Raw genomic sequence first — 16,274 nt, forward strand, 5'->3', positions numbered from 1 at the left:
TCAAAAAATACTTTGATTAAAATATTTTGTAATTTTGAATATTAATTTGATGTTTATATTAATACTAAAGTATGATTTTCAAAAAGGTGAAACCATTACAAAACATAAAATGAACTCATGTAAAATAGCTTTTTTTTTTTTGGTGAGAAAAATAGGAAATTTATTCTATGCTTTAATCCCATTTTGTATGGCTTTCATCTTTACTATTTAGTATTATCTATTACATTTCAATTTTTCTTTAACAATTAGCATTATATTAAAATTGTGTATATATTGTGCAATTAAAATTTATCAAGAAGAAAGCCTTATATACCATTAAATATTTTATATGGCATGATAAAAAGAATAACAACTGGTAATAATAACAAAAATAATACACCCTCTGAAAATAAGCAAAATATAAAATGCATAAGTTGGTTAAAAAATAGTGTAACTATGTAAATATGTCCTCACAATTTGTTACATCTTATTGATTCTTCAGTATAGGCATTACACCATTCTAGGTGATGTGATAAACAAGACATTATAGACCTTACATTGTACCATGGAGAGAAATGGTTATTAGTAATACAATTGTAGAACTGTATTATTTAATTGTATAGTTGCATTATTTAATATAATTATCATAAGTTCTTTGATGGAGAGGAAATCAGAATCAGATTTAAGGAGACTTCAGCATTCCAAGAATGATGTCAAGTGGCCGCCTTTATGGTAGATTATGCACTTATTTACTATGAGATATATTTCTTCTCCAGAGTTTCCTTGTTTATGTATCAATTGTAGATTTTTGGTTTGCAGTTATTCTGAAGTTTTGCTGTAAGAGTCTATATGTATATGAGATTGTTTTAAGTTGTTGTTCTCTTAATTGCAAGTTCATCTCCAGTGTCCTACATTTGTACCCACCTCTTCTCATGATTTCTGATTTTGGTGGTATAATTGTGCATGGATGATTTCGTATCTTTACTGTATATATAACTTTACTGGTGAGCCTTGTCATTTGTGGCATTTTTGTTTCTGGTTGTGGCCTTTTCTTTTCTGCCTAGAGAAGTTCCTTTAGTATTTGTTGTAAGGCTGGTTTAGTGTTGTTTTTGCTTACCTGTGAAGGTTTTGATTTCTCCTTCAAATCTGAATGAGAGCCTTGCTGGGTAAAGCAATCTTGGTTGGAGGTTTTTTCCTTTCATCACGTGAAGTATATCATGCCACTCCCTTCTGGCCTGCAGAGTTTCTGCTGAAAAATCTGCTGATAACCTTATTGGGGTTCCCTTGTATGTTATTTGTTTCTTTCCCCTAGCTGCTTTCAAGATTTTCTCTTTGTCTTTAATTTTGGTTAGTTTGATTAATATGTGTCTCGGGGTATTCCTCCTTGGGTTTATTTTATATGGTACTTGTGCTTCCTGGATTTGAGTGAGTGGTTCCTTTCCCATGTTAGGGAAGTTTTTGGCTATTATCTCTTGGAATATTTTTTTTTGTTCCCTTCTCTCTCTCTTCTCCTTTTGGCACCCCTATAATACGGATGTTGGTGTGTTTAACGTTGTCCCAGAGTTGTCTGAGATTCTCTTCATTTGTTTCCAGTCTTTTTTCTCTTTTCTGTTCTGCATTCGTAAAGTCCACTAATCTGTCCTCCACCTTGATTATTCATTCTTCTGTCTCATGTATTCTGCTGTAAGCTGCTTCTAATGAACTTTTTATTTCAGTTATTGTATTTTGCATCTCTTCTTGTTTAAGTTTTATATCTTGTATCTCTTTGCTCAATGTTTCCTGTAAGTTATCCATCTTTGCCTCTAGTTTATTTCCAGTGTCTTGCATAATCTTCAGCATCAATGATCTAAAGTCGTTTTCCTGGAGGCTGAGAATCTCCACATCACTTAGCTGTTTTTCTGGGGTTTTTCCTTTCTCCCTCATCTGAGTTATAGTTCTCTGCCTTTTCATTTTTATAGGTCTTTGGTATGGTGACCTTTTTACAGATAATAGAGTTGTAGCTGTAGCCTTTCTTATTTCTGGTGTCTGCCCCCTTTGTGGCTGAAGTCAGTATGGGGCATGGTAGCATAAGCACACCTGTACCTTCTGTCAGTAGTCCATCTGAGTCTTTACCAGTTCAGTGCACAGAAGGCAATCTCCCAGAAGCTCAGTTAACATTATACTCTACATTTTCATCTATTCAGCCAAGCCCTATATCAAATCAGTCACTTTTATCACAATCTGTAGCATCTTCCCAAGTCAACAGTACATCTGTGGACAAAGCAATACCTGAAACAGAAGACCTGCAACCTTCAGTATTGGATACCGCACAGCAGCCATCTGAAGAGCAAAGCAAATCTCTTGAAAAACCAAAACAAAAAAAGAATTGCTGTTTCATGTGCAGGAATAAAGTGGGAATTACTGGGTTTTAATGCTGGTGTGGAAATGTTTACTATGGTGTACACCGTTACTCAGATGAACACAATTGCTCTTACAATTACAAAGCTGACACTGATGAGAAAATCCAGTAGTTGTTGGTGAAAAGATCCAGAAAATTTGAACTCCTGCTATAATTAAAAATCCTTTGACATCTGCAAACTGAAAGTTGACGTGAGGTGTTTTTCCCCTGGTCATTGGGAATGCAGAGCACTGTATCCTGCATAGACGTTTTAATCATGCACGTCATCAGGAGAATAGATTTTTGTTTTTGTTTTGAAAATGACTCTGAACATTTATTTCCATTGCAATTTCTGTGGCTGAAAAGACTCAAGTAAATTTTGCAAGTATTATCCTAAGATCATTTTAATTTTAGTTGAGTGCAGAGGGGTTTTATAACAAATGTGGAGAAACTTTGAGGCTGTGACTTTTTTCCAGTAGTAAACATGCATGTGTTAATCTTCCAGTTTATTTTCTCATTGTGTACGTAAATATAGCTTTTCTCTGCAGCACTATTTCTCTTTTGATAATACTCTTTAGGGTACAACTATTTATCAGTAACTGAATGTATCTTAATCATTAAGGTTGCTTCTGTTTTTCATTAACAAAGGCTATAAATATGTTAGATGTAGTTTCTCCATGCCCACTATTTATGTCTGAATCATTTGTCGCAAGACAGTATGTGCTGATGAGACTCTAAGTTTGTGGGTTTTTTTATTTCTTGAGCAAGTGAAGGAAAAGCTGTATGCCTTTCATTGCTGACTGAAGATTTCTTTCAGATTACATTCATTGGTTTGTGTGTATACAATATGAAGAATGATCTGAAGTAATTGTACTGTATTTATGTTTATCCACCAGTCTTTTATTAAATAAAAAGGAAAAATATATTTTAAAAAGGCAGTCTGGAGGCAGAATTTCCTCTTCATCAGGGACCTCAGTCTTTTTTCTTAAAGCCTAATTGGATGAGGCTTATATACATTATGGAAGGTAAAATGCTTATCAAAGTCCACTGACTTAGATATTAATCTTATTTTAAAAATAAATTTACAGTGACATATAGACTGTTATTGGTCCAAGTATCTGCCTACTGTGCCCTAACCAAGTTGACACATAAAATTAACCATCATAGTATTTAAGCAATTGGAAACTCTACATCATCTCTTATTTTATTATTTTATATTTTCTTGTGAATAGCTTGTGTAAATGCAGCAAATTTAAGTAACTTTTCACATAGACTTGCTTAAGTTATATTTTCATTCATTCATCAACTATTTACTGAGTACTTATTAAATAAAAAGCATCATTACACATACAGAGGGCTGGAAAGGAGTGAAAATTGAGTAAAATATGTGTCTCATCCTCAAGAAGCTTACAAGGTATTAGTGATAAAGATATATATAATTTTTTCTTTTTTTTTTTGTCTTTTTGCCATTTCTCCGGCCGCTCCTGCGGCATATGGGAGGTTCCCAGGCTAGGGGTCTAATTGGAGCTGTAGCCGCCAGCCTATGCCAGAGCCACAGCAACGTGGGATCCGAGCCATGTCTGCAACCTACACCACAGCTCACGGCAACGCCGAATCGTTAACCCACTGAGCAAGGGCAGGGATTGAACCCGCAACCTCATGGTTCCTAGTTGGATTTGCCAACCACTGCGCCACGACGGGAACTCCCTAATTTTTTTCTTTTTAAGGCCACACCTGTGGCATATGGAAGTTTCTGAGCTAGGCGTCAATTCCAAGCTACAGCTACAGCCTGTGCCATAGCCAAAGCAACACTGGATCCAAGCTGCATCTGTGACCTAAACTGAAGCTTGCAGTAACATGGGACACACCCCATCGATCAGGCCAAGGATCAAACCCACATCCTCATGGAGACAATATCTGGTTCTTAACCCACTGAGCCACAATGGGATCTCTGACAAAGACATTTCAATGAGTTTTTCTTAATTGTTTTTGAATATTTGAGACAAATAAAAAGTTTTCCTATAATGGCTTTATTGAGACATTTTCATACCACAAAATTTAATCTTTTAAAATGTACAATTCAGCGGGGATTTTTTGGTAACTTTACATAATTGTGCAACTATCACCACTATCTGATATTAGAACATTTTATTATGCCATATCCATTATCCATCACTGTCCAGCATTCCCTTTCACAAGTCCCTGGCAACAAACCTTTAAACTATTTTTTGTCTCTGTAGATTTTTCTATTCTGGATATCTTATATAAATGAAATCATACAATACTGTTCTTTTGTGAGCAGCTCTTTTCACTTTGAATGTTAGAATTAGTTTCTTGTGATTAATGTTAGAATTCTATGCTATAAATTTTTGTAGTAATATTGTTTTAGCAATGTCTCACAAGTTTTGACATTTTGTGTTTCAATCTCATTCAGTTTTATGTTACTTATTTCTTTTGTGTTTTCCTCCATGAATCATGGGCTATCATAACTGTGTTGTTTAGTTTTCTAATATATTGGGATTGTCCTATAATATTTTTGTTGTTAATCTCAAGTTAGAATCCATTGTTAGTGTGAATTACACTCTGTATAATTTCAATTATTTTAAATTTGTTAATGTTTGTTTTAATGCCCAGGATATCTACCTTGGTATATATTCCCAGGGCTCTGTAAGCATCTAGTATGTTGGTACTGGAAAAGAATGCATATTCTGCTATTGTTGGGTGGAGTGTTCTATTAATATTGTTTAGACACTGATGACTTATGGCGTTGTTGAATCCTATACCCCTGCTGATCTTCTGTATATTCTATCAATCGCTGAGAGAGGAGTTGTTGACATCTTCAACTATTAAACACAAATTATATTTTTTTCATTCAATTGTGTCATTTTTTACCTCTCAATTTTTTATCTTTGGTATTTATTATGTACAGTAATATGATTGCTGTATTTTCCTGGTGAATTATCAATTTTATCATTATACGACCTTAATCCATGTCCCTATTTTATTTGTCCTGAATTCTGCTTTATCTGACATTAATATAATCATTTCTGTCTTGTTTAAATTAATGTTTGCATTTTTTTTAAATTCTTTAATTTTGAATCTATTTATTTAATGATATTTGAAGTGATTTCTTGGAGACAATATTTAATCCATTCCTATGCTTTTTCAAATTTGGTTTTCAAATCTCTGTCTTCTAATGATGCATTTAAATTTTTTTCCATTTACTATAGTTATTAATAATGTAGGGCTTAAAGTGGTTATTTTTTGTTTGTTGTTCTTTACTGTGTTTTCTTTCTCCTTCCTTCCTATGTGTTGCTGGAATATATTTTTAGAATTTTATTTTTCTTTATTTATAGCATTTTGAGTGCACATCTTTGCCTTTCAATAAAGCAAATACTTCAATTAAGGGAATTACATGATTTTTTTCTTTCATATAAAAGTGTACATAAAAGTATGCTTACCATATAACATAGTCTAAGTATGCAATAGCATTATGTCTAATAAAAAGTACATACCTTAATTAAATAATACTTTACTGCTAAAAAATGTTAACAATTATCTGAACCTTTAGAAAGTCATAATCTTTTGTTGTTGAAAGGTCATGCCTCTATGTTGATGATTGCTGACAGATAAGGATGGTGTTTATAGAAGATTGGGGTGACTGTGGCAATTTCATAATATAGGACAGCAATAGTTTGCCTCTTTGATTATTTCTTTCACAAATAATTTCTATAGCATGCATTAATGTTTGATTGCATTTCACCCACAGAGAATTTTTTTTTCAAAATTAGAGTTCATCCTCTTAAACTCTGCACTGCCTTATCAACTAAATTTATATAATAATCTACATTTTTGTAATTGCAACATTCTTCACAGCACCATCATCAGAAATAGATTCCATCTCAAGAAATTATATTCTTTGCTCAACCATAAGCAGCATCTTCTCAGCCATTCAAGTTTTATCATAAGATTGAAGCAATTCAGTCACATTTCAAGATTTTCTAATTCTAGTTTTCTTCCTATTTCTACCACAACTACAGTTATTTCCTCCACTGAAGTCTTGAAACTCTCAAATTCATCCACGAGAATTGAAATCAACCTCTTTCGAACCCCTATTAATGTTGATATTTTGACCTCTTACCAAGAGTTAGAAATGTGATAGTGTTCCCTTTTCTCCACACCCTCTCCAGCATTTACTGTTTTTAGACTTTTTGATGATGGCCATTCTAGCTGTGGTAAAGTGGCACCTCATAGTAGTTTTGATCTGTGTTTCTCTAATAATTAGTGATGTTGAACATCTTTTCATGTGTTTTTTTGGGCCATCTCTATGTCTTCTTTGGGGAATTGTCTGTTTAGATCTTCTGCCCATTTTTTATGGGATTGTTTGTTTTTTTGGTATTGAGTTGCAGGATGTATTTATAAATTTTGGAGATTAATCTCTTGTCAGTCACTTCATTTGCAAATATTTTCTCCCATTCTGTGGGTTGTCTTTTCATTTTGTTTGGGGTTTCCTTTGCTGAGCAAAAACTTTTAAGTTTAATTAGGTCCCATTTGTTTATTTTTGTTTTTATTGTCACTACTCTAGGAGATGGATCTGAGAAGATGTTGCTGTGGTTTATATCATAAAGTGTTCAGCCTTTGTTTTCCTCTAAGAGTTTTATGGTATCTGGTCTTACATTTAGATCCTTAATCCATTTTGAGTTTATTTTTGTGTATGGTGTTAGGAAGTGTTCTAATTTCATTTGTTTACACCTATTACACTTTTGGTGGGAGTGTAAATTGGTGCAACGACTATGGAAAACAGTATGGAGAGTTCTCAAAAAAACTAAAAGTAGAATTATCATATGATCCAGCAATCCCACTCTTGGGCATCTTTTCTATGACTCGAAAAGACATGGAAGCAACATAAATGTCAATTTACATAATAGTGGATTAAGAAGATGTGGTACTTATACACAATGGAATATTACTTAGCCATAAAAAGGAGTGAAATAATGGCATTTGCAGCAACTTGGATGGACCTAGAAATTATCATGCTAAGTGAAGTTAGTCAGACAATGAGATACCAATATCATATGGTTATCACATATGTGGAATCTAAAAAAAGAATATATTACTTATTTGCAGAACAGATAACTGATTCACAGACTTGGAAAAGCTTATGAAGAGTTCCCATCTTGGCTCAGTGGTTAACAAACATGACTGGCATCCATGAGGATGTGGGTTCAATCCCTGGCCTCACTCAGTGGGTTAAGGATCTGGTGTTGCCATGAGCTGTGGTGTAGGTTGCAGATGCAGCTCAGATCCTGCATTTCTGTGGTTGTGGTGTAGGCGGGCATCTACAGCTCCAATTGGACCCCTATCCTGGGAATTTCCATATGCTGTGGGTGTGGTCCTAAAAAAAAGACAAAAAAAATACGAACCAAAAAGAGAAAAGCTTATGGTTTCTAAAGGAGACAGGTTGGGGGGGATGGGCTGGGGGTTGGGGATGGAAAATGCTATAAAATTGGATTGTGATGATCACTGTACAACTATGAATGTAATAAAATTCTTGGAGTTCCCAATTGTGGTGCAGCAGAAATGAATACAACTAGGAATAATGAGGTTGCAGGTTCGATCCCTGGCCTCGTTCAGTGGGTTAAGGATCTGGTTTTGCTGTGAGCTGTGATGTATGTAGGTCACAGATGCAGCTCGGATCCTGCATTGCTGTGGTTGTGATGTAGGCCAGTGACTACAGCTCTGATTAGACCCCTAGCCTGGGAACCGCCATATGCCATGGGTGCAGCTCTGAAAAGACAAAAGAGAAAAGAAAAAAAAATATTGGGGTTATAAAAAATGTGAATGGTATCTGAATGTTGTATCCTTTCCAAAAGGTTTTCAATTTATTTTTCCCAGAACTATAAGAATAAACATTACCTATGGCAGTTATAGCCTTATAAAACTTATTTCTTAAATGATGACTTGAAAGTTGAAATCACTTCTTTATTCATGGGATGCAGAATGAATGTTGTGTTAGCTGGCATGTAAACAACATTAATCTTGTGGTTTTTTTTCCAATCAGAGCTCTTCGGTGACCAGTTGATTTTCAATGCTCAGTATTTTGAAAGTAAATTCTTTTCTGAGCAATAGGTTTCAACATTGTGATTAAAATATTCAGCAAACCATGTTGTAAACTGATGTGCTTCCATTCAGGTTGTGTTCCATTTATAGAGCATAAGCATAGCATATATAGCATAAAGAGTCCTAGGATTTTCATAATGGTAAATAAGCATTGGACTAGACTTATTCACCAGTTGCATCAACCCCTAGCAATAATCAACCTGTTCTTTGAAGCTTTGAAGCCACAGGCATCAATTTCTCCTAACTGTGACAATCATATATGACATCTTCTAACATGTCTGTTTTGCTTACATTGAAAATCTATTGTTAATGTGATCACCTTCATTAACCCACAGCTAATATAATTCTCAATATTGATAAACTGAAAGCAATTCTTCTAAGATCAGGAACAAGACAAGGATGTTCACTTTCACCACTGTTATTCAACATATATTTGAAAGTCCTAACAATGGCAATCAGAGAGGAAAAAGAAGTAAAAGTAATCAAAATTGGAAAAGAAAAACTATTACCATTTGCAAATGACATGATACTATATCTATAAAATCCTAAAGACACTACCAGAAAACTGTTATAGTTCATCAGTGAATTTGGTAAAGTTGCAGGATACATTAATACACAGAAATCAATTGCATTCGTAAAACCAACAAAGAAAAATCAGAAAGAGAAATTACAAAAACAATCCCACTTACCATCACATCATAAAAGAATAAAATACCTAGGAATAAACCTACCTAAAGAGACAAATGAAATGTAGTGTAAAAACTATAAGACTCTGATAAGAGAAATCAAAGATGACACAGAAAGGTGGAAAGACACACAATGCTCAATATTATCAAAATGAAAAAACTGCCCAAGACATTGCACAGATTCAATGCAATCCCTATCAAATTACCAATAACATTCTTCACAGAACTAGAACAAAATATTTTAAAATTTGTATGGAAACACAAAATACCTTGAATAGCCAATCAATCATAAGAAAAATGGAGCTGGAGGAATCAGGCTCTCTGACTTCAGACTATAGACTATATACTACAAAGTTACAGTCATCAAAAGAAGTATGGTAATGGCACAAAAAAAAAACAAAAAAAAACAAAGTAGAAATATAGATCAATGTAGCAGGATAGAAAGCCCGTAAGTAAACCCAAGAACTTATGGTCAACTAATCTATGACAAAGGAGAAAAGAACATACAGTGAAGGAAAGATAGTCTCTTCAATAAGTGATGGAAGGAAAACTGGAAAGCTACATGAAAAAAAAAAGAGAAAGAGAGAAATGAGAACATTCTCTAAAACCATATGCAAAAATAAACTAAAAATGGATTAAAGACCCATGTAAGGCCAGATACTATAAAACTCCTAGAGGAAAACTTAGGCAGAACACTCTTTGGCATAAATCACAGTACATCTTGTTTGATCCACTTCCTAGAATAATGACAATAAAGACAAAAGTAAACCAATGGGACTTAATTAAACTCACAAGCTTTTGCACAGAGAGGTAATCCATTAAAAAATGACAAAACAAGTCACAGAATGGGAAAAAAAATTGAAAATGATGCAACCGGCAAGGACCTAATCTCCAAAATATACAAACATCTCGTACAACTCAACAACAACAAAAGACCCAATCAAAAAATGGGCAGAAGGCCTAAATAGACATTTCTCCAAAGAAGACATAGAGATAGACAGCCAGCAGGCATGTCAAAAAAATGCTCAACATCACTAATTATTACATAAATACAAAAGTACAATGAAATATCAATTCACACTGGTCAGACTGTCCATCGTTAACAATTAAAAAAATATCAAATGTTGGAGAGGATGTGGAGAAAAAGGAACTCTCCTCCAATGTTAGTGTGAATTTAAATTGGTACAACAACTATGGAAAGCAGTATGGGTGTACCTCAGTAAACTAAATATAGAACTACCATATGACCCAGCAATCCCACTCCTGGGCATATATCCAAACAAAGATTTCATTGAAGAATATACATCCACCCCTATGTTCGCTAAAGCACTATTCATAATAGCCAAGACATGGAAACAACCCCAATGTCCATCAGTGGATGAATGGATTAAGTATATGTGGTATGTATACACAATGGAATACTACTCAGTCATAAAAAGGAGGGGAAAATGTCATTTGCAGCAACATAGATGGAACTAGAGAGTCTCATACTAAATGAAGTAAGTCAGAAAGAGAAAGACAAATACCATATGCTATCACTTATATATGGAATCTAAAATATGGCACCTATAATGCTATTAACAAAACAGAAACATGTCTTGGACATGGAGAGTAGACTTGTATTTGCCAGGTAGGATAGGGGAAGAAGTAGGATGGATGTGGAGTTTGGGGTTGGAAGATGCACACTATTACATTTAGAATGTTCAAGCAATGGGGTCCTAGTGTATAGTATGGGGAACTCTATCCAATTTCTTGGGTTAGAACATGATGGAAGATAGTACAAACAAAAAAAGAATGCATGTGTGTGTAGATAGATAGAAAGATATAGAATCATTTTGCTGTACAGCAGAAAGTGGATATGCAAATGGACATTATAAATCAACTATACTTAATAAACATTTAAAATTATAAAAGAGACAAAAAAACTTATCCCAATAATAAATAATAAAAGTATAATTTAAAAATAAAAATGCTTTATTTTCCCAATTTTATGTTCTTGCCTCCTTTGTCAAAGATTAATTGACCATAGGCGTCTGGGTTTATTTCTGGGTTCTCTATTCTGTTCCATTGGTCTCTATGTCTGTTTTGGTACCAGTACCACACTGTCTTGATGACTGTGGCTTTGGAAAATTTCCTGAAGTCTGGGAGAGTTATGCCTCCTGCTTGGTTTTTGTTCCTCAGAATTGCTTTGGCAATTCCGGGTCTTTTGTGGTTCTATATAAACTTTTGGATGGTTTATTATAGTTCTGTGAAAAATGTCATGGGTAATTTGATAGGGATTGCATTGAATCTGTAGATTGCTTTGGGGAGTATGGCCATTTACAATATTAATTTTTCCAACCCAAAAGCATGGAATATCTTTCCATTTATTTATGTCTTCTTTAATTTCCTTGATTAAAGTTTTACAGTTTGGGGATAAAAGTCCTTTACCTCCTTGGTCAGGTGTATTCCCAGGTATTTGATTTTTTGTGGTGCAATTTTAAAAGCTATTGTATTTTTGTATTCCTTTTCTGGTATTTCATTGCTGGTATACAGAAATGCGACTGACTTCTGAATGCTAAACTTATATTCTGCTACTTTGCTGAATTTGTTGATCAGTTCAAGTAGTTTTTGGGTTGAGTCTTTAGGGTTGAGGGTTTTCTATATATAATATCATGCCATCTGCATACAGTGACAGTTTTACCACTTCTCTTCCAATTTGTATGCCTTTTATTTCTTTTATCTGATTGCTGTGGCTAAGACTTCCAGTACTATGTTGAATAACAGTGATGAGAGTGGGTACACTTGTCTTGTTCCAGATTTTAGCAGGAAGGCTTTCAGCTTTTCTTCATTGAGTATTATATTTGCCATGGGTTTGTCATAAATGGCTCTTATTATGTTAAGGTATATTCCTGTTATACACACTTTGGTAAGAGTTTTTTTATCATGAATGGATGTTGAACCTTGTTAAATGCTTCCTCTGTGTCTATTGAGATGATCATGTGGTTTTGACTTTTCTTTTGTTAAAATGGGGTATGATGTTGATTGATTTGCATATGTTGAACCATCCTTGTGAACCTGGGATGAATCCCACCTGGTGGTGGTGTATGATCTTTTTGACATTTTGTTGAATTCGGATGGATAAAATTTTGTTGAGAATTTTTGTGTCTATATTCATCAAAGATATTGGCCTATAGTTTTCTTTTTTGGTGGTATCTTTGTGTGGTTTTGGAATTAGGGTGATGGTGGGTTAGAGTTAGGGTTAGGGTTAGAGTTAGGGGTTAGGGGTTAGGGTTAAGTGTGGCATCATAGAATGTCTTTGGGAGTGTTCCTTTTTCTTTGACATTTTGAAAAAGTTTAAGGAGGATGGGTATAAGTTCTTCTTTGTATGTTTAGTAGAATTCACCTCTGAAGCCATCTGGTCCTGGATTTTTATTTGTAGGGAGTGATTTTATGACATATTTATTTTCATTTCTAGTGATCAGTCAGTTCAGTTGATCTATTTCTTCTTTATTCAGTTTTGGCAGGCTGTTTAAGTCACTAGAAATTTGTCCATTTCTTCTAGGCTGCCAAATTTGTTAGCATACAATTGTACACAGTATTCTGCCATGTTTTTTTGTATTTCTGCATTATCCTTTCTGACTTCCCCCTTTTCATTTCTTACTTTGTTTGAGTTTTTTTTTCCTGTCTTCTTGTTGAGTCTGGCCAGAGGTTTGTTAATTTTGTTTACCTTTTCAAAGAACCAGCTCTTGGTTTTATAGATTTTTTTCTATTGGTTTTTTTTGAAACTCTATTTTATTGATTTCCTCTTTGGTCTTTATGATTTCCTTCCTTATGCTGACTTTAGGGTTTGTTTGCTGTTCTTTCAGCAAGTATTGCTGGGAAATCTGGTCAGCTGCATGCAAATAAATGAAACTAGAATAAACCCTCACACATGCATGAAAATAAACTCAAAACATCTTAAAGACTTAAATATAAGACAAGACACCATTAAACTCCTGGAAGAGAATGTAGGCAAAATATTCTCTGACATCAACTTTACAAATGTTTTCTCGGGTCAGTCTCCCAAAGCAACAGAAATAAAAGCAAAATAAACCAATGGGACCTAATCAAACTGACAAGTTCTTTTGCACAGCAAAAGAAACCAAAAATCATTAGTAAGTCCACAAATAACAAGTGCTGGAGGGGGTGTTGAGAAAAGGGAACCCTCTTGCACTGTTGGTGGGAATGTAAGCTGGTACAACCACTATGAAGAACAGTATGGAGGTGCCTTATGAAACTATACATAGATACCATATGTCCCAGCAATCCCACTCTTGAGCATATATTCAGAAAAAAACTTTCCTTAAAAAAGATAAATGCATCCGCACGTTCATTGCAGCACTATTCGCAATAGCCAAGATATAGAAACAACCCAAATGTCTACTGATAGATGATTGGATGAAGAAGATGTGGTATATATACACAATAGAATACTACTCAGCCATAAAAAATAACAAAATAATGCCATTTGCTGCAACATGGATGGAACTAGATACTCTCATCCTGAGTGAAGTAAGTCAGAAAGATAAAGACAAATACCACATGAAATCACATTTCTGGAATCTGATATATGGCACAAATGAACCTTTCCACAGAAAAGAAAATCATGGACTTGGAGGACAGACTTGTGGTTGCCTGGTGGGAGGGGAAGGGAGTGGGGTGTTTTGGGAGCTTGGGGCTAATAGATGCAACATATTGCTTTTGGAATGGATTAGTAATGAGATCCTGCTCTGTAGCACTGAGAACTATGTCTAGTCACTTATGATGGAACATGATAACATGAGAAAAAATGTATACATGTAAATATACCTGGATCACCATGCTATACACTAGAAAAAAATTGGTTTTGGGAAAAAAATTAAAAAATCAAATAAAAATAACTAAATTTTAAACAAAAATAAAAATTAATCTTTACCAAAATAATTATCTTAGAGCAGCTTCATAAAAAGGAAGAGAGTTAATTTTGCTTATGGAAATGTTTTCCATGTTTTGATCTACCTCCTTCCCTTTTGGCAAATAACCACTATTTTATTTTCTGTATCTCTGTGTCTGTTTCAGTTTTATATTTTATTTTTTAGATTCCCCATATGAATAAATTTGTATGGTATTTTTCTTTCACTGTATGACTTATTTCACTTAACATAATACCCTCTAGCACCATTCATGTTTCTGAAATTGCAAAATTTCATTTTATTATTTTTAATGGCTGAGTAACAGTCCCTTGTTTATGTATACCACATCTTCATTCATTCATCAATCCATGGACACTTAAGTTGCTTCCATAACGTGGTCATTGCGAATAATGCTTCAATGAACACAGAGGTGCATATATCTTTTTGAATTAGTGTTGTTGTTTACTTTGGATAAATACCCAGGGCTGGAATTTCTGAATCTTATGGTAGTTCTCATTTTAATTTTTTGAGAAACTTTCATACTGTTTTACTAGTGGCTATAATATTTTACTTTCCCACCAAGAGTGCACAAGGTTACCCTTTTCTACACATTCTTTTTTTTTGTCTTTTTTTGTTGTTGTTGTTGTTGTTGTTGCTATTTCTTGGGCCGCTCCCTCGGCATATGGAGGTTCCCAGGCTAGGGGTTGAATCGGAGCTGTAGCCACCGGCCTACACCAGAGCCACAGCAACGCGGGATCCGAGCCGCATCTGCAACCTACACCACAGCTCACGGCAACGCCGGATCTTTAACCCACTGAGCAAGGGCAGGGACCGAACCCTCAACCTCATGGTTCCTAGTCGGATTCGTTAACCACTGCACCACAACGGGAACTCCACTACACATTCTTATAAACACTTTTTTCTTGTCATTTTGAATATAGCCATTCTGACATTTGTGAGGTGATTGTGGTTTTCATTTTCATTTTTTAATTACAAAATTGACTTGCATTTTTCTGAGGATTATTGATGTTGACCATCTTTTCATGTGTCTGTTGGCCATCTTAATGACGTCTTTGGAAAAATGCCTATTCAAGTCCTATGTTCATTTATTAATTCTATTTTCTTTAAAAGTACTGCATTGTATGAGTTCTTTATATGTTTTGGATACTAACACTTTCTCTAACATATTTTTGAAATTTCCTCTCCAATTTAGTAGTTTGGTGTTTGTTTTCTTGATGATTTCCTTTGCTTTGCAAAGGATTTTCAATTTGATGTAGTCCCATTTATTTTTCTTTTCGTTTACCTTGCTTTGGAGATAGATCCAAAAATTTGATAAGAACTATGTCAATTTTGTACTTCCTATTTTTTCTTCTAAGATTTTTATTTTTAGGTCTTACATTTAAGTCTTTCATCCATTTTGAGTTTATTTTTTGTGTGTGGTATATAAAAATGATGTAATTTCATTCTTTTGAATGTAGCAGTCCAGTTTTCCCAACATCATTTATTATTGAGTTATTGATTTTGAATAACTGTTCTTTTTAAACTTAGGCAATTCTACCTAAAAGTTGCCCCCTAAGCATAGATTTAGCTGTTTCAATTGTATTTTCATATATTATGTTTTTGTTTTCATTTGTCTCAAAGTGTTTTCTAATTTCCTTGTAATATATTCCTTGACTAGTTAGTTATCTAGAAATCTATTGTTTAATTTTCAAATATTTAAACAATTTTCCCTCATTCCTTCTATTGCTTATTTCTAATTTTATACCTTTGTTGTTGGAGGGCATACTTGGTATAATTTCAGTACTCTCAAACTGATTCAGACTTGCTTTATGTCCTAACATATTATTGAAAGAATCTTATGTGCATCTGAGAAGAATGTGTCATCTGATGTTGTGTGGTATATTTCAGTTATAGTCAGTTTATAGTATAAAGTCCATTATATCCTTATTGATCATCTTTGTAATTTTTTGATAGAAAGTAGAGTATTGAAGCCACCAAATATTAATCCTGATTTGTCTATTTCTCACTTTGAATTTGTCAGTTTTTGTTTCATGTTTTTTTAAGGCCGCATAGTTAGGTGCCTATTTGTATATAATTTTTCTCTTTTCTTGAAAGATTTCTTCTTTTCTATTATAAAATGCCCTGCATCTCAAGAAATACTTTTTAAAGTTTATTTTGTCTGATATGTAGTCATCTCAG

The 16,274-nt window shown here is 34.0% G+C and overlaps 1 pseudogene; it reads left to right on the plus strand.

The window, feature by feature from the left end:
- Positions 1-2,030: 2,030 nt before the first annotated feature.
- On the plus strand, positions 2,031-2,518 carry LOC125118070 (AN1-type zinc finger protein 6-like; annotated as a pseudogene).
- Positions 2,519-16,274: the final 13,756 nt, after the last annotated feature.

Source organism: Phacochoerus africanus, chromosome X, assembly GCF_016906955.1.
Source record: "Phacochoerus africanus isolate WHEZ1 chromosome X, ROS_Pafr_v1, whole genome shotgun sequence".
NCBI lineage: Eukaryota > Metazoa > Chordata > Mammalia > Artiodactyla > Suidae > Phacochoerus > Phacochoerus africanus.